We start from the raw sequence: 19,084 nt of genomic DNA, 5'->3' as shown, positions 1-19,084 counted from the left end.
TTTACAGTTTCATCATATTGTCTTTAAACATGAAAGAGACTAAACTTCAAAATTTTTTGTATTTTACTGTGAAAAGTAACAGATACAGAAAAGTACATAAAATATGTAAAAACATTTAAACAAATAGTTCTAAAGAGAACACCTGGGTAAACTCCACCCAGGTCAAGAAATAGAACTAAAAATTTATTATTTTCACAGGGCTTCCCTGGTGGCACAGTTGTTAAGAATCTGCCTGCTAATGCAGGGGACACGGGTGTGAGCCCTGGTCCGGGAAGATCCCACATGCCGCGGAGCAACTAGGCCCATGCGCCACAGCTACTGAGCCTGTGCTCTTGAGCCCGCGAGACACAACTACTGAGCTCTTGTGCCACAACTACTAAAGCCCGTGCACCTAGAGCCCATGCTCCGCAAGAATCCACCACAATGAGAAGCCCGTGCACCACAAGAGTAGCTCCCGCTCGCCACAACTAGAGAAAGCCCGCGCACAGCAACGAAGACCCAATGCAGCCAAAAAGAATAAATAAATAAATTTTTAAAAAATTTATTATTTTCAGTTGTCTCCCGCAAACTACCTATTTAAAATAAGAATTATCAGCTAGTTCTGATGGTTTGACGATCATATTTTCAAACATTTAGTAAATATTTGGATGTAAATTGATAGTGGAACTACCAAAGCTCCAGGAAATAAGAAATACTCGGTTAATTTTGTTATGTTTATAAGTAAATGGGGTTTAAACCTCCTTAAAATTTCATATTGTACAACACAATATTTTTCCCTTATTATATACAAAGATCTTTCTGAGTATATCAATTTTGTAAAAAAAGAACATTTAAACTTAAGAAGGACCCCTTTTCTGACGTTCGGAAGCATTTGATAATTTATAAACAATTGGCCTGCATTGTCCAACATGGCAGCTACCAGCCACAGGTAGCTACTTAAACTTAAGTTGCTTAAGATTAAATAAAATTAAATCTCAGTGTTTCAGTCTCACCAGCCGCATTTCAAATGCTCAATGGCCGCATGTGGCTAGTGGGTACCCCAAGGGTTCAGCACAGATACAGAACATTTTCATCATCACAGAATATTCTATTGGATGGCTCTGGTCTAGACCCTTCTTGGCTTCCACAAATGATCTGGGGGGTCTAAAACTCTAATTGGAGTTATCTTTAAAACATACAAGATATACAGTCAAAATAAACATAGGAAACAGAGATCAGAAATTACAGAGAGAGAAAAAGAAATGTACTAGGAATGGGTGATATACAATGGAGCACTAAATCTTGTTCTAACTTTGTTTAGCCAAAGCTGAACAAATAAACAAAACATTCAATGAATTATATAGTTCTCATTCAGCAGAAGGAAGCATGTGCTTTTATTTGGCAAGACATACTGTTTCCTGGCGATAATATCTGGCAAGAAAATATTATGGGGAAACTTCCATCAGTGTAACCCACGGGTGGCTGGACTGTTTAGGTGGCTGGACTGTTCAGGTGGCCTCTGCCTACCCCACACGCCTTGAAGTTGACTCATCACATCAAAAAAGTAGCAAAAATCATCAGTAGCAAAAATCATCAGTCAGTGGTGTCGATATTCCTGAAGATTTCACGAGCGGATGAAGGAAAGGATTATGTCACCTAGCACATGGCAAAGCCTCATCCAACTTTGTGCTAGCTCTCTCTGCCCTTGTCTGTCCCAAGGCCTCTTCTCTGGCCACCCTTCGGCTAAGTTTTCTTTTCCTCCCCTCCCTCAATTCCCCTACTCCTCACCCACAGCCTCTAAAAAATCATCTTTATTGGTCCCAGCAATTCAGCTCATGCCTTTCCGCGTATACCTTGCTCAGCAAAGCAAAAGCTCAGCGAGGACCCAAATGGTGACCCATAGTAACCCCTCCAGCCCACTTCACAGGAGCTCTCCCTTTACCTTGCCACACAGGAAATACCGAGCCACCTTTTTAAATACCTTTAACAGCAATTTTGAAGGGGGAAAAAAAAAGATCTGAGGCTGTGGCATTAAATTATAATTTAGTCAAAGCAGTTCTTTAGAGAATTAAATAATTTGGTCCAGGTATTTTGGTTTCTGCTAAACTTTGTAGACTTCAAGGCAAAACAGAAAAACAAATAAACAGACATACATACAAGAAATACCATGTTTTCCTGGGGCAGAGGGAAGCGTACGAGTTCTTATTGGGAGGACATTCTCTCATTCTCTTTTCTAGCTCTACAGCTGGTGACAACTGGGACTCAGGGAAAATGACTTTTCCAATCACAGAGATCATTAAGAAAAAGATCTGAGATTCTAGCAGATGTCTGTCTAAACAATCCCATTACAGCGCCATGTCTCCCTCATCGACCACAACATGGGGTAGAGTAAGGGAAGCAAAGGGTCATCATGGTAGCCCCCAAATCTGGCCCTGTCTTAGGATCCAGTTAGCCAACGTTGGTCACCATAATGAATTCCCCCAGAGTGGCAGCCCTCTGTTGACAACACACACTTCAGAAGAAGGAGCGTAAAAGATATGGTCCCTCTGCTTCCCACCCTTCTTTGCAGACAGAAATTAATCAGAAGTCTATTTAGACATTGAAATCATAGAATCATAGACCTGGGAAAGATTCCAGAGCAAGTCCTGTACACTTACTGCTCCATTATAGATGAGGTCACAGGGGTCCAGAGAAGTTAGGTGTTTTGTTTAAGATCACTAGCAAGTTAGGGGCAGAACCACAAGAACACAAGGTTGCCTGTAGCTCCAATTATTTAAATCAGAGGCCACAAATCATTGGCCCATACTGTGCTCTTAATGTTTTGATTGTTTGCTAAAATTTTAAAGTTGAGAAATCGTTATCCTGTAAGTCTGCATTTCTGACTTGAAAAAAACATCAGATTTGCTAACACAGAATTATGGCTGCCTTCTTTAGGTGAGCTATGAGCCCCTCAGTTCATAACTGGCACATTCCCGCCGACCCCAAGCAGGCAGTAAGCTTCCCAGTTTCCAGATCCATGTTGGATGTATTTTTGTAACCCCAGTAAAAGGGTTTAGACTATGACTGGTACTTAAGTCACATTAACTTTTGAATGAGTGATGCATGGATGCTGGGGTTGCCATTTCGGTATAGAGGGTCACGAGAAGAGGCACAGTCTTCTGGTTCACGGTTCTGCTCTCCATCCTGAGCTGCTAGCTTGCTGGGTGACATTGACACCCATGGAGACCACCTGGTAGCCTGCCCACCTCATGGGTCCCTGCCCACCTGAGCTCCAGCAATCTTCCACTCTACTTCCACACTCCCCATGGTCACATGCAGAACCTTGGAATTCCTTTGAAGCCTGAAATGGCCAACATCTCCTTTCTCTGACCAAACCTCCCATCTTGTTAGCTCTGTCACCCCCTTGCTTCCACCAAAACAGGGACACAGCCTCAGCTCTCTGTCGCTTTCTTGTCACCCAGCCTCCATGCTCCGTGCCACAGAATCTCAAAATGTTTTTCAGACTCAAAAGGAATATTGTGGTCTAATAATTTCAGAGCACTTTTCACAAACATTTTTAGGGCCCAAAATGTGTAATTCAGCAACTTTAAACAAATGCCCTGCTTTGAGGAGGTTTTTGGTCTGCCTTTTATCTTTGTTTGGGGTTTTTTTTCCCTCCCTTGTGCATCGTAATTTCTTCTTTGTTGAGCATAAGGTTTGCATTGTGGTGTGTGTGCGTGTGTGTTTTAGTTGTCCACCAGATAAAGCAGTGTGTTAACTCTACTGAAAATGTTGGGTTTATCATTCCTAGGGCAACTGTTTAGAAGAATGTAACTACCAGAAACTGAGCTTTTTCCCTCCCACTGTAGAAACATCACATTCAAACATACAGAAAAGTTAGAAAGTTGGCCTTAGAGGCAAAGATACCAACCACAGGGGGATAACATAGAATTCTGCCATATAGTGAATATGATATTTCCAAATGAGTAAAAGGCCACAAGTGGGAAAGAGAGCCAAAAAAAATCCAAATTTCATTAAAATAACGGTTGCCGACAAAGCTGAATTACCTTTGACAGTCACACTTGCAGGAAAACATCTGTTTTGACATGTGTGTCAGGAGATCCAAACATCTAAAACTGGAGAATGAATGAGCCATTGTTTAGTCTGCAAAAGGGCAGGATTGTGTAAATGAAGATACAATTGGGAAAAAATAAGGTACAGAAAAGAAAGTTTCCAATAGAAACCTTCTAATAAAAACACAAACACATGCACAGAAACTTCGCCAAAGACGAATGAGAGAGCAAAAATCTTGAGGAAGAAAGCAGTAAAATGAGAAAAGGCCTTTCAGTGGCTGAATGGTCTAAAACAAAATTGGAAGGAGGAGGGGGTCAGTTACACAGATACAGTTGGGAGGGAGGGGTCTTTGCAGGAGTGATCAGGGGTCAGCAGCCTCCAGATCCCCCCACTCAGTGTCCCAGCAGAGGCCACTCCCAGAGAGATATCCAGTGAGACACAATGCAAGTCCTCAGCCCCTTTATCCAGGGTTGTTGCCCTCCGCCCTCGCGGTGTGAAATTTCCGGGGCTGCCACTTCAAGGAGGCATAGCAAACGCTAGGAGTTGCTTAAACAAACAATCCCAAAAGATGAGCAGGCAGGTTGAAAAGAAGGAAAGAAAACAAGAGACGGGATGCATCAGAGCATCATCTTCCTGATATAATAACAATGATCACTTAATCAGCGTGATTAAGATGAAGAGCTAAAAATAAAGATTTCCGCCTCATTTGTTTTGCGATCTCAGCCAGCCAAAAAATTTTAAAAGCAATTAAGTCAACCATCAAAGCCAGAGGGACCCTGGTCCTGCCGTTTCCGATGCCGCCTTATGATGTGATGTGTCCTTATGGGGAAAAGAAAGAACCAGCCACAGCCACTCCCTTCAGAGCTATTTCATCCAGACATGAACCAAACCACTGCGGAACAGCCCAAAAATATAGCAACAGGAGATCAGCCAGGAGGAAAGCCAAATTCCCCCACCGTGGGCTGCATCAAGTGCAGGCTGGGAAAGCTACTTTCAGGGGAGACCCTAGAAAAACAGGCAAGCAGCTTCAGAAGCACCAAGTCTGGGTACCAAAGACTGCCCACACCCACACTGATTCACCAGGGGTCATTTTTCACGACGCATTCTGGTAGCTGCGGGTGAAGGTGAGATGGCTCTGCTACTGCCAGCCAACCCCAAGGCCTCACCTCCTGAGCGGCTGCTGCCTCCACCCCTCCTCTCTGTTTTCTGATTTATCTGCCACGTAACATCCTCTCGCGTCCTTGCTCAGAAATGTTTACAGTCAATTCAGCTCTGCATTCACGGCGCTCTGCAAATGGCCTACGCTTACTGTTTCTAGCTGACCTTGCTGTTTTTCTGTACATAACCCTGCAATCCCGCTCAAGAGACACGTGCTCTTTCCCGACCACTCTCTGAGTTTCCCTCCTCCGTGAAGCTCTCCCCCATCTCTGGTGATAATGTGAATTCACTACCCTTTGAGCCTCCAACCCTCTTTCCTTCTTTCAACACACCACGGCTTCCCTAGTTCTAAAACATCACCATCCCAAGAAGGAGGGCTTCCCTCAAGAGTTCTGGAACTTTCCAGTATTTACTTCCACCCTTTCTGCGGGTCTGTTCTTGACGTCAAGGGCAGGCTTTCATAGTCTCAGACTCGTAGACCTCCAGCACCTAGTGTGGTGACTCACACATAGTGTGTACTTAATAAATATTTATTTGCATATTTATGGTTGAACTGGATGGAATTGTAAAATAAGGTTTATGTAGTTCAAGCTTTGGGTACCCAGAAGCTAGTTTCGTAGAATCAGAACTTTAATGCCAGAAAGAATCGAAAGACCATCTAGTCGACCCTACAGATGAGGAAACTGAGACCTGGGGAGATTTTTAATTTGCCCAAGGACACACAATCAAAACCAAAAACCTGAGACTGAGAACAAGCCCCCAGGACTTAATTCTGACAATCGCATGGGATATTAAGGCACAATATTGGTTTAATTTTAGAACATCTCTTGAGGAAATCATCTGATCTCGCAGCCGCCTATTGAGAGCCTGTTGCATCGCAAACGCTGCGTTCAATATGCAGAGGAGGGGACCGTTGCCTGATAAGTATGTAAATGAAAATAGTTATTATTGTCTCTAGAAAGGCGGAAAGTAGACTGTCATTCAGCCGAGATCCCACACAGTAAGGCTACGTGGAACCAGAGAGACTCTGACTCCGTGTGTTTCAACTTATCATAGTTCCTCTGTACATGCAAATTTCTCTTCTGTTTCCCCATCTGTTCTCATCTGTGCCTTCCCAAAGACAAGCCTTCGTTTTAAGTCCACGCCGGTACTGCAGTCCCCTTTCCCTTTTATCTACTCGAGTATCACTCCTGGCTGCAGCTGCATTCACTGTAGCCTGTGTCTTTAATGCGGATGTTACATAAGGCTCAAATTTCTGACATTACGAGGTTTCTGATGGGTCATTTTAATCTAGGAGATACACACCACTTCCCAAGATTCCAAAGGAAGGAAAGAAAAAGAGGGTACGTACAATGATTTGAACGAGTTTAAGTCCTAATTTGGTCCTTCTTCTCCGCCGCCCCCCCTGGGCATTTTAATCTTCCCTTTCCTTTTTAATCTTTTCAAACTCACTGTCTTCTAACGTAACACAGAAAAGAATGGCTGCTTCCTAAGATGTATCCTAGATAAGACATGGAAATTAGCCTCTGTTACATGCACTTCTTTACGGCTTCTCACTTCTGTTTCATTTTAATTCCTTCGACAGACATGAATGCTTTTAGACATGTCACCAGGTCTGCTTCCTGAGCAGCCTTACTTCTTTACAGGACCTCTTTCCTTCTGTTTTCCTTCTGTTTAGGAGCTAATACCTCACGCTATACAAATCACCTTCATAAAGCTGACATTTTATTCTTTGCATGAGCCTTCTGGTTCAAATACCCAAACATTTTGCAAGCACGGAACATCACACAGAGCGTCAGAACTCCAGCCAAGCCTGGGCGGAGAGGGGTAGGTCAGAGGAGTCTCCGTCATATTTTAAATTTTCATTTCTTCCATTGGCTTGTGTCCTAAATGCTATTTAACAGTAGTTAGTGCCAATTTCCTTTGTTTCCGGGAATGTATCTCATGTGTACCTAACATGAATGTAATTCCTTATCAGAGTTGAAAGAAGAGTTTGCACGAAGTATGAGCAATCCTCCCCGCAGATTTAAGGGTGAACCGTCTTGGTTTTATCACTGGATTATGGGTTCTCCTGACTAAGAGCGTTTTGGCTGCTCTGCCCTCAAGCAGAGAATGCAGATGTGGGACCTGCTGTAAAGGATTTACAGAAAATAGGAGAAGTCTGAGGATGGCCACAGATAAAACAACAAGAAACATCAGATTCCTTCATCAACTGGGTTAGTGTCTCTCAAAGAACATTCTGTGGGTGTATAATCCCAAATATTTTAGATGCAAATTAGTAAATACTGTCTGTTTTCCTTTGCTCAGAAAATATATCTCTATTAGTCAGCGTTCTCCAGAGAAACAGAACCCATGGGGTATGTGCACGCGCACACACACACACACACACACACACACACACACACACACACGCACAGAGATTTATTTTAAGGAATTGGCTCATGCAACTCTGGGGGCTGGTAAGTCTGATATTTGCAAGGCAGGTCAGCAGGCTGGAGACCCAGGGAAGAGCTTGTTGGGGCAGCTTGAGTCTGATGGTCTCTGGAGGCATAATTCCTTTTTCCTCAGGGGACCACAGTCCTTTTCTTCTAAGGCCTTCAACTGATTGGATGAGGCCCACCCACATGATGGCGGGCATCTGCTTTATTCAGAGTCTACTGATTTAAATGGTGAACTTGTCTGAAAAATACCTTCACCACAACATCTGGACTGGTGTTTGACCAAACATCTGGGTACCATGGCCTAGCCAAGTTGACACATAAAATTAACCATTGCACTGTCACATGTTCAGTCTGAGGTTTTCTACAAGAAAATTAAAACATTATGATACTTTGTGCAGTATCTTCTGGTTTTCCAAGTACTTTATCATTTTGGTCTTAAAGACATTATGCCATGAAAGTTTTACAATTGGGACCACTTAAATATTGGAAAGAATAGGCCCTTTTTCAAAAGTGTAAGTCCTTTGTCTGGAATTTGTAATACAGCAATTGCAACAATTAATGTAAAAATGGTTTGATTTCACCTACTTAATCCATCATATGCCTGGAAAGTATACAACTGGTGGTTCTCTTTGGGGTACACCTCATCACCATTTGTAACATTGTGTCTACAGGAAAATACTTTCAAAACTGTAAATCAAAATACCAGTGATATCCTCCCTCCGGTGATGAACAGAAATGGGAAGAGTGACTATGTTCTTGGATCCCAATAACTTATTTTTTCTCCACATTTACATAATCATCAAAAACTATCACTCTACTTTTTTTTTTTTTTAATTATTTTTGGCTGTGTTGGGTCTTCGTTGCTGCGCGCGGGCTTTCTCTAGTCGCGTCGAGCGGAGGCTACTCTTCGCTGCGGTGTGTGGGCTTCTCATTGCGGTGGCTTCTCTTGTTGCGGAGCACCGGCTGTAGGTGCGCGGGCTCAGTAGTTGTGGCTCGCGGGCTCTAGAGCGCAGGCTCAGTGGTTGTGGCGCACGGGCTTAGTTGCTCCGCGGCATGTGGGATCTTCCCCGACCAGGGCTCGAACCCGTGTGCTCTGCATTGGCAGGCGGATTCTTAACCACTGCGCCACCAGGGAAGCCCCACTCTACATTTTTCTTAGCTGATATTCTCTAAGCCAAACAATCCCTGGTACCCAGGTGATCATTCCAGAGAACAAAGAAAACGTGTTCGAGAGAGAGTCCCTTCTATACCTGGTCCCATACAAAGGTTGTTTATTAAGAGACGGCCAGCTCATCTAGATAAAAGTAGAAGTGTCGTTTTAAGGGCTCAGATAACAGCATTCAGTTGTGATGTGAAAATCAGAGTTAATTTTTTTTGTCTGTGAATATACAAAGGCATGGAAATAGGAGTAGAAAATCTGAACCGTGCAATGGGAAAAAAAAGCTCACGCATCCCACCTATGTGCTAACACAGTTACTCTGTTACTGAGATGCAGCCATAAATAAAAAGCGCTCCCAAGCTGATAAGGGCAGCAGACACAATGCCATGCACTTACCAGATCTTGTTTTATTTTCCTCCTCCTGGCCCACGCCTCCCAGCCTCCTAGCAGTTGGGTGAGCTGTCGGAAGTTCGTGCCCGGTGATGACCCACCTGCCCTCACCCCCCAGCAGGACTGGCCACCATCTTGTCCCCTCTTCTGGCAGTCTCACAGACTCCACATTTAAGATTGCAGTGTCACAAGATCAAAGGATCCTGGAACCCTGAGACACGGCTTGATAAGGAGCCACCCAAGAAAGCCATCTGACCAGCATGATGTGAGCAATAAAAATCCTTTGTGATGTAAAGCCACTGACATCCGCGGTTTACTTATTAGACATCATGACCTACCCTAGCCCCACAGAATACGTTACCTAAGTCTTGCGCTCTGACAATAGAAAACAGCATTTCTTAAAGCAAGTAGCATATGCTAAAGAAGATTTGTCCTGTGGAACGCTATTCAGAGAACAAGAAATAGCGTAATGGATTATGTAAACTGCTCCAAGCCTGTTTTCTGCACGTGTAAACATTCAGCTGTTTCCTGTATTGGCCAAACTTCCTGCGTGGCATTCGAGTCCCTCCCATGGCCTGGCCATTTCCTCCTTTTCTAGTCTCATCTTCTCCTTGTTTTTCATCATATTTCTGGAAATAACCAAGCCACCTGTGCTCCTTGCACAACCTCTGCCGTTTCACGACGCTGCTCCTTCTTTTCTTCCTGCCGGGACCATTTTCCCAGACATCTCTAACTACCTACCTGTCAAGTTTCCACAGGAGAAACAGAACCACGGGAGTGACATAGAACAGGGGTTAGTCCCACAAACAACCGGCGGGAGCCTGTTAAATGGTGTCCTCACGGCTGTTTCTGCATTCGGTGCTGAGGTTGAAGTCCGCAGGGCGGGCAGGTGGGAAGGAAAGGTGGGGTGCAGTGTGGCTTCCCTGGGAGCCCAGAAGGCTGGGGGGGGGGGCCAGGCCGGCCTCTCACGTCGATGGCACGGTGATGCCCTCGGGGAGGCTGGTGCCCTTCTTCACAGAGCTGAACACAGCCCCAGTCCAGGGGTCAGAGGGGCTGAAGGAGGCAGGCCAGTGGCAACGGAGTCCCTGCAAGCCTGGCTGCTGCCTCATCCCCACAAGGTAAGTCCACAGACCTGCGACCGCAGGTGAGCTCCAGCTGGCCCTGCGTCGACGTCTGGACACAAACATGGCTGCGGCTCCTCTCCCACCTTCCAGACCCCCCGCAAGGGTCTCCTGTGGTCGGTCATAACCCAGGACCCTGCAGGAAAGGGGATTCTGGGGAGAGCAGTTCCAGCTTAGCCAAGTGGACCAGTGCGAGGTCACCACATGGGCTAGGTTCTACTCATTTTTTAAAAATTGAAGTATAGTTGATTTACAATATTACGTTAGTTTCAGGTGTACAGCAGAGTGATCCAGTTACACACACATATGTGTGTGTGTGTACATACACACACACACACACACACACACATATATATATACATCTATTATTTTTCAGATTCTTTTCCATTATAGGTTATTACAAGATATTGGCTATAATTCCCTGTGCTCTACAGTAGGTCCTTGGTGTTTACCTGTTTTATATATAGTAGTGTGTGTCTGTTAATCCCAAACTCCAAATTTCTCCCTCCCCCTCCTTTCCCCTTTGGTAACCATAAATTTGTTTTCTTTGCCTGTGACTCTGTTTCTGTTTTGTAAAGAAGTTCATTTGTATCATGTTTTTTTAGATTCCACATGTAAGCGATATCATATGATATTTGTCTCTGTCTGACTTACTTCACTTAGTATGATAATCTCTAGGTCCATCCATGTTGCTGCAGGTGGCATTAATTCATCCTTTCTCATGGTTGAGTAGTGTTCTGTTGTGTATATATATATTTATACCACATCTTCTTTATCCATTCGTCTGTTGATAAACACTTAGGTTGCTTTCATGTCTTGGCTATTGTAAACAGTGCTGCTATAAACACTGCGGTGCGTGTTTAACTTCTACTCCATTTTTTTTTTTTTTTTTTTGCGGTACGCGGGCCTCTCACTGCTGTGGCCTCTCCCGTTGCGGAGCACAGGCTCCGGACGCGCAGGCTCAGCGGCCAGGGCTCACGGGCCCAGCCGCTCCGCGGCATGTGGGATCTTCCCGGACCAGGGCACGAACCTGTGTCCCCTGCATCGGCAGGCGGACTCTCAACCACTGCGCCACCAGGGAAGCCCCCCTACTCCATTTTTAAGACTCAACCGAGGCAGCACCTTCCTGGGGAAGTCATCCTCGGCCCCCAGGTTTTGCTCGGTGTCCTGCCCTTCAGAGCATTCGGTGCCTCCCACTACCACAGCACCTCACATATGTGGGTACTTAACTTACTATCTAATGTGCCTTTCTCTTCGGATGGATTGTAAGGTCCCTAAGGGCAGGGGCCGTGCGTGCCATTGCTCTGTCCCGAGTGCAGGCGTGCCCCAGCTCAGGCTGACCCAGGAGGGTCACACAAGGGGCAGCCCCCTAACTGGGGGGCAGGGCACGGGTGAGTCTAGAACAGGCAATAACAGTCCTCAGACATTTCTCAGGTGGCAGACATGACTCTAAACGCCTCACACGCTTGGACCCATTTTGATTTGAGTTCTGTAAGGTGGGCATGGTTACCCCCAAGGAGGATGCAGAGCTGGTAAGTAATCTGCCCACAGCTGGTCCAAATCACAGCTGGATTCATCCAACTCCAAATGCAGCTTATTCCACTGCCCACCCTGCGTTTCCTCCCCACCCCAGCTTGGGGACTGCAGGTGGCTGGAATGGCCCTGCGTGACTCAGAGGGGCCTTAAACTAGAGGAGAAGGAAGTGGCACCATCGGCTGGTGCTGTAAAAGGGCCTGAGATGCCTATAAACGGTCCTCCCTGAACTGGTCCCACCCTCCTCCCCCTGCAGAGGCCCAAGGGCGGGCCGGGGCTGGAGTTCAACACCACCTCCCTGCCCCCACACGCCACCCCCCACACCCCGGGGCTGCTCCGGCCCCAGCCTTCCACCCGCTCCCCTTCAGCTTCTTCCTTCTGCCCACATCTTTTCCTGGCTCTGGCGATCTTGGTGGCCCTGCCGCTGAGGGCTGCCCAGGATAATCTTGTTTGAAATAGAGCCCTCCAGGGAGTGGGTCACAGGCTGGGGTTTACCCGAGATCCCCACCACCCCTCGGCTGGCCTGATTCTACTCCCAAGCTCTCCAACTGTGACCACACGGTGTTTCACATTACTCGACTTTGGGAACAAAGCATGACCCCTTTGGGAGCATCGCGGAGGGCAGCACGGTGAGGTGGCCTTTGGACTCAGACCAGCCTGAGTGCAAGTTCTGGTCATGTCCCTTTCTACGTGATCTCAGGCAAGCTGCTTAGCCAGTCTGGGCCGCCCTTTCCTCATCTCCAAAGTGAAGACGGTGCCCACTCTTGGGTGGTTGGGATGGTCAATGGGTAGGAGGCCTGGGACCCACTCAGCACAGAGCCGGGCACACAGCAGTTGCAGTCATGGGGACTGTCCTATCGGGAGGCGTGGAAGGAAGCGGCCGCACTTAGAGTGAGTTCATGGTTCTTTTCTTATTTTTTTTAGTTGAAGTGTAGCTGATTTACAATGTTGTGCTAATTTCTGCTGTACAGCAAAGTGACTCAGCTATACACATGCAGACATTATTATTATTATTTTTTTTTAGTTTGGGGTTAGTAGATGCAAACTATTACATTTAGAACGGATAAACAACAATGTCTACTGTACAGCACAGGGAACTATATCCAATCTCCTGGGATAAACCATAATGGAAAAGAATATATATTAAAAACAAAGTTCATGGTTCTTGTAGCCCTCAACTGCTCAGCCCCCAGAGGACTCAGAACAATACAGCTCAGATAAAACCATTCCCATCTCTCCATGAAAAAAGCAAACACTGCTTCTCTCCTGGATCATTCCCTGGAATACCTACCGTGTGCCCACCCCCTGTGTCCCGAGCTGGATGTGAGGAGACATCGAAAAGACATCGAAGATGTATTTCCTGGCTTCAAGGAGCTTTCAATCTAAGTATTTCGTAAAAGGAAAACATTTGGATGGTGTGAATAAGGGGTTAATGGCGGCTCTCTCTGCCTTTATGCTGTTGCTACTCCGCAGCAGTAAATTCTCATCTGAACTGCACTTGACCCTGTGCACACAATCGTGTTATTCATATTCTTATAAACAGAGGGTACAGTATGTATAATTTCCTAGATTTCTGGGAGGAGATGTATCATAACTAAACTCCAACTTTTCCTTTGGAGAACCAGTCCCATTTGTTTCTGGTTAGCTTCAAAGCAGAAACTAATTTTCTCCTTTTATGTGTCAGTAACTTGAGTGAAATTTGTCACTTGTTTTTATGAAAAACTCTTTGCCCTTGCCTTCATTCCTTTAAAAAAGCAAAACAAAACAAAAAAAAACCACCCACAACAACTCACACTTCCTCCACGATACAAGGCACTTGAAACACAGTGACAGAAGGCTGATGTCATTTCTAGTCATGGAAACTAACAGGAGTCCCACGGAATGGCCTGACCCCGTCTGTCCGACGAGAGTCTATTTTCAAGTGCCTACTGTGGAAGCAAGACCACTGGTGACATCTTGTTCTAATTTAAGCAAGGTTGAGCTGTGGGCCAGCGCCTTCAAATCATAACCAGCCCAGAAATTACCTCCTACCAAAAAACCACAAGGGTTAGACTCTGTAAGAATCAGTCCCGGAAAAGTTGGAACTCTCCAATCCGAGCATATTTCTGAAGCCATCTAGTCAAGAACAGGGTTTTCCTTTTCTTTAGCTGGGAGATGTCTTGTTTGTCCTGGGATGAATTACCAGCGTGGCTGGGGGTGATGAAGAGTAGCTTTATTCTGCCTTAAAACAAACTGACTACTCTTTCACCACTTTGCTGTGAGCCAGAGCTATTTACAAGATGCTCAACCTATTTTTACCTTTCTATAGACCTATTTAATAGAGATACCATGTCATTAGCAAATTCTCAAAAAACATGAGCTGACACACCGTCTCAGAAATGACTCAAAGTCAACAGGATGTCTCTCTAGGAGCATGGCTCTCCCAGGGGAAAACTTCCGCTGGCCTGCATTTTCCATCCCAGGCATGCCTCAGTTCACCCAGAGGACCACAAACACTGTGACATTTTAGGTAGGTTCCCTGTCTGCATCCCCAACCCCAAACATTATTATACACACTGTGGCTTTGAACTCTCGGTTTATTTAATGCCTTTAAGTTCAAGTGACCAACGAGCAAGGGAAGAAATAGGAGTGGCCCTGAGATGATTCAAATAGGCGGGTGCGCCCAGGATAAATGAGCAGTCAGTTCAAATCTAGGATCCAGGGGCATAACACATGTGTCACCATGGAGATGATGAAAGGGACTGAGGAAGGAGAGAGAGCGCTGAGGGCGGGGGTCAGCAGTGGCCACCTGGACCGTTCTTGCAACGGAGATGGGCGATATTGGTTACAGGGAACCATCTGGCTGTACAGCCCAGTTGAGATGGTCACTGGGGTTACGACCTGAATTGTGTCCTGCTCCCACCCAAAGAAATTCATATGTTGAAGTTCTAACCCCCAGTACTTATGAATGAGACTGTGTTTGGAGGTAGGACCTTTAAAGATGTATTTAAGTTAAAATGAGGTCATGGACAGGTGTCCTTCTAAAAAGAGATTAGGACATAGACACATGCACAGAGGGGAGACCAGGTGAGGACACACGCAGAAGATGGCCATCTACAAGCCAAGGAGAGAGGCCTGGAACCGATTTTTCCCTCACAGCCTCAGAAAGAACCAGCCCTGCCCGGAACAGCAGCCCTAGCAAACAAATACGACTATCGACTAGGATCTGTAAAATCAAATTATTCTGGTATTTCTGCCAAACTTCATATATTTTCAAATTTTTCTCAAATTAAGCAAATTCAGAAAAGTCTTTCTTTGGGATTTTAAAATTAGGAAAAGTAATAGCCTTTGAGAAGGGTTCACGACCACAGTCTCGAGTCTATTCCTATTTTCCTCACTCTTTCCTTGTCAAACGCTGGGTGTCTCCCACCTCTCTCTCCCCAGGTCCTTTTACATCCCTGGTCACCTGGCTTCAACCCCCCCATCACCAATAGCATGTCTAAGCCACTTAGTTTTTTTTAAGTGTTGACAGGATGTAGAACAATGGGAATTACATCCATTATTTTTTTTATTGAAGTAAAGTTGACTTCCAATACGGTGTTAGTTTCAGGCGTACAGCACAGTGATTCAGTTATACATACATAGATATATTCTTTTTCAGATAGATAGATAGGGGAATCACTGTGCTGTACGCCTGAAACTAACACCATACTGGAAATCAACTATACTTAAATTTATTTAATTAATTAATTTATCTATTTATTTATTTATTTTGGCTGCATTGGGTCTTCGTTGCTGTGCACGGGCTTTCTCTAGTTGCGGTGAGCGGGGGCTACTCTTCATTGCGGTGCGTAGGCTTCGCATTGCGGTGGCTTCTCTTGTTGCGGAGCATGGGCTCTAGGCACGCGGGCTCAGCAGTTGTGGCTCACGGGCTCTAGGCATGCGAGCTCAGTAGTTATGATGCACGGGCTTAGTTGCTCCGCGACATGTGGGATCTTCCCGGACCAGGGATCAAACCCGTGTCCCTTCCAAGGGCAGGTGGATTCTTAACCACTGCGTCACCGGGGAAGTCCCTATTGTCACATTTCTAAAGGCTAGAAGTCCCAGATCAAGATGGCAGCAGAGTTGGTTTCTTTTGAGGTCTCTTTTCTTGTATTATAACCTAAATTGCGTCCCCCCCGCCCCCGCCCCGCAAAATTCATAGGTTGAAGCCTTAACTCCCAATGTGACTGTATTTGGAGATGGGACCTTTAGGAAGGTAATTAGGGTTTAGATGAGGTTATAAGGGTGGGGCTCAAATCTGATAGGATTAGTGTCTTTGTAAGAAAAGGAAGAGACATCAGTGTCCCTCCCACCCCCCCACCCTCCCCCATCATGTGAAGGAAAGGCCATGTGAGGACACAGAGAGAAGGCAGACGTCTGCAAACCAGGAAGAGAGCTCTCACCAGATACCAACACTGCTGGCACCCTAATCATGGATTTCTAGTCTCCAGAACTGTGAAAAAATAAATGTCTGTTGTTTAAGCCTCCTAGTCTGTGGTATTTTATTATGGCAGCCCAAGCAGACGAATACACTTTTGCTTGTAGATGGCCATCCTCTCTGTGGGTCTCAACATGGTCTATCCTCTGTACAGACACAAATCTATGTGCTAGTCCCTCCTCTTATAAGGACACCAACACCAGTTAGATTAGATTAGGGCCCACCCCAATGACCTCACTTTAACTTAATTACATCTTTAAAGACCTTATGTCCAAATACAGTCCCATTCTGAGATCCTGGGGGTTAATACTTCATTATATGAATTTAGGGGGACACAATTCAGCCCATCACAGGCAACATCTAAGAACTCAGGGGAACTACCATGAGACAAGGTACACATCTGCTCCATGGAACTCTTTGCCCCTGAGGGTCCAGGCCATTCCCAACCATGGTCTCAAATCCTTTAGATATTTTTAGGCATGAATCACACATCAGTCTACCAGGTCCCTTAAGCTCCAGGAGTTAAATATCTACCTCCTTGAGGGGTCCCATTAAAGCCTCTCTTCCTTGGGCTGGAAGTGAAGGAAAGTGGGAAAGGCACCCCCATCACTTCCTCATGGGATGAGAGTAGAAATCACAGAACACTAACCACTCTCTCCAAAAACCTGTGATCTCAAAACTCCTGGATCCTTGCTTTTTATACTCTTGGATATATGAGGGACCAAAGGTTGCAAAACTGCTTTTTTGACAGCTCTTTTTCAAGTCCTACACAAGTGATTTTTACTGTGGCTTGTGGGAGTAGCTGGCATCGATTACCATGGTGCATTAGGTGAATATGAAACAGACAGAGCTCAACTTTAACATCCTTGTGTACCTGTTGTTGTAGATGATAAGGGACTGAGTTTTTCACATATAAAGTGCCCAAGTAGGGCAGCTCTAGGCCCATCAGGATGTCAGCCCAGTTCTCTGCAATCCTCTTAGCTCTGCCCTCTTCCAAGTGTTGGCTTCATCCTCAGACGGGTAGGTAGCAAGGTGACTATAGCAAGCACAGACTTCGCCTACAGACAGGACAGAGGCTACGAATCTTTTTACACCAGTGGCCCCTGGGAACATCTTGTCAAGTCCATGGACCAGAATCGGGATACATGTCCTCACTGAGACCAGTCAGCAGAAAGGGGAGTGTGTTTGCTATGAACATCTTAGTCTGCTCAGGATTTGTACCTCCTGAGTGTGTCCAGAGTGCAAAAGGGAGCAGCTCTACCCGCGCCCATCACCGCCACCCGGATCCAAACCCAAGGAGAGTCCATGGCAGCCCACAGCAGCGCTAACCGAGTGAGATGCTTCCTGGCCTTATATCTTCTCACTCCCCCACTTCAAACCCTGAAGCAGCCAAAAGAGGCGGGGGGAACACCAGCCAGTATTATTTTTAAGATATATAAATGGGAGTCTGGTAACAAAACAAATTGAGTTGGGAATTTGGAGTTGGATCACCTGTTGTCCAGCTGCCAATGGGGACCTCATCATGGACAGTGGCTGGAGCCCAGATCGCCCGAGGTAGGAGGTAGCAGGTGAATTACTGCAACTTGCATCTGAAGCGAACTTGGATGGTGTACCAGTGAAATCGAACACATCAGTGGGTGTGATATATCGGGTTTGTACTCAGCCTGTATATATGTATATACATTTTTTACAGATGCTTTTCCTAGGAAAGTATAAATCGCAAAACCAACCCCAGAAGAGGGGGGGGAAAGGGTAACAGTCTAATTACCATAGAAAGAATTAAGACATCTGTCAAGGAGCTAACAACGCCCCCCGAACACACACACACACACACACACACACACACACACACACACACACACTCACCCTGAGAAAGCTCACATGGCCCCGCAGAGGCCTAAGCCTATAAGGGCTAAATAACCCCCAAATCTATTTAAACTCTTCTAGATCATAGACAAATAAGAAAACACCCCAATTCTTTTTTATGAAGCTGCCATACCTTCATACAAAAACCTGTCAAAGATAATAACAGAAGAAAACTCCAGCTCAATCACCCTTAGGAATAGCAAAGAAAAGACTGACATCGGGAAACCAATTAATATAAGCCACACAGGATATCACTACAAAACATAAGCAAATCAACCGAAAAGTATTATACAAGGAAATGCAGTATAATGTGACTAGATACATATAAACAGTAGCCAGTCAGAAAAAGATGAAAAAAATTATATTTATAAAAGTACCATGAACTAGAGAAGAAATCCATTGCCTAACTCAAGTCCACAAGGATTTACTCTTTTCTTCTAAGAGATTTATAGTTTTAGGTCTGAGTTAGAGATGTAAAAGATCTTTATAAAATTTTTTTTACAAAGTAGGAGTTGAATAAATGATAAAATATATGCTGTTTTTAGATGGGAATCCTCAATTTTATTAAACAGCAATTCTCCCCAAATTAATCTATACGTTTACCATAATTTGGGGGGGAATCAATAAGATTTCTTAAAAAAACAAGAAAAATTGAATTCTACATAATCTCCAGTTGGTTGTAATGCATTCACTTTAATGTGCTGCTGGGTTCCTTTTGGTAATACTTTAGAATTTTCGCATTGATCCTGATCAAGAAATATAGAGGAAATAGTGACTATGAGGACAATGAAATTGGATGATTATTACCAAGGTTAACTGATATCGGGGGGAAAAATAAAAAGCTGAGAATAATTAAAACTGGCCAATAAAAGTTAAGGGTGACCAGGACAATTAAACGAGGGAATGAACAGCTTTTTCAGGAACA

General features: G+C 45.0%; 1 long non-coding RNA gene across 1 annotated transcript; it reads left to right on the top strand.

Moving 5' to 3' along the window:
* Positions 1-6,461: 6,461 nt before the first annotated feature.
* LOC113631626 (uncharacterized) lies at positions 6,462-9,448 on the top strand. Its single transcript, XR_003437454.1, has 3 exons — positions 6,462-6,533; positions 7,169-7,406; positions 9,230-9,448. It is a non-coding gene; the product is annotated as an uncharacterized LOC113631626 (long non-coding RNA).
* The last annotated feature ends 9,636 nt before the right edge of the window (positions 9,449-19,084 follow it).

This window comes from Aethalodelphis obliquidens, unplaced genomic scaffold, assembly GCF_003676395.1.
Source record: "Aethalodelphis obliquidens isolate GAN/ISIS:26980383/991018 unplaced genomic scaffold, ASM367639v1 scaffold34, whole genome shotgun sequence".
Taxonomy (NCBI): Eukaryota; Metazoa; Chordata; class Mammalia; order Artiodactyla; family Delphinidae; genus Aethalodelphis; species Aethalodelphis obliquidens.
This window is presented reverse-complemented; position numbering and strand designations above follow the sequence as displayed.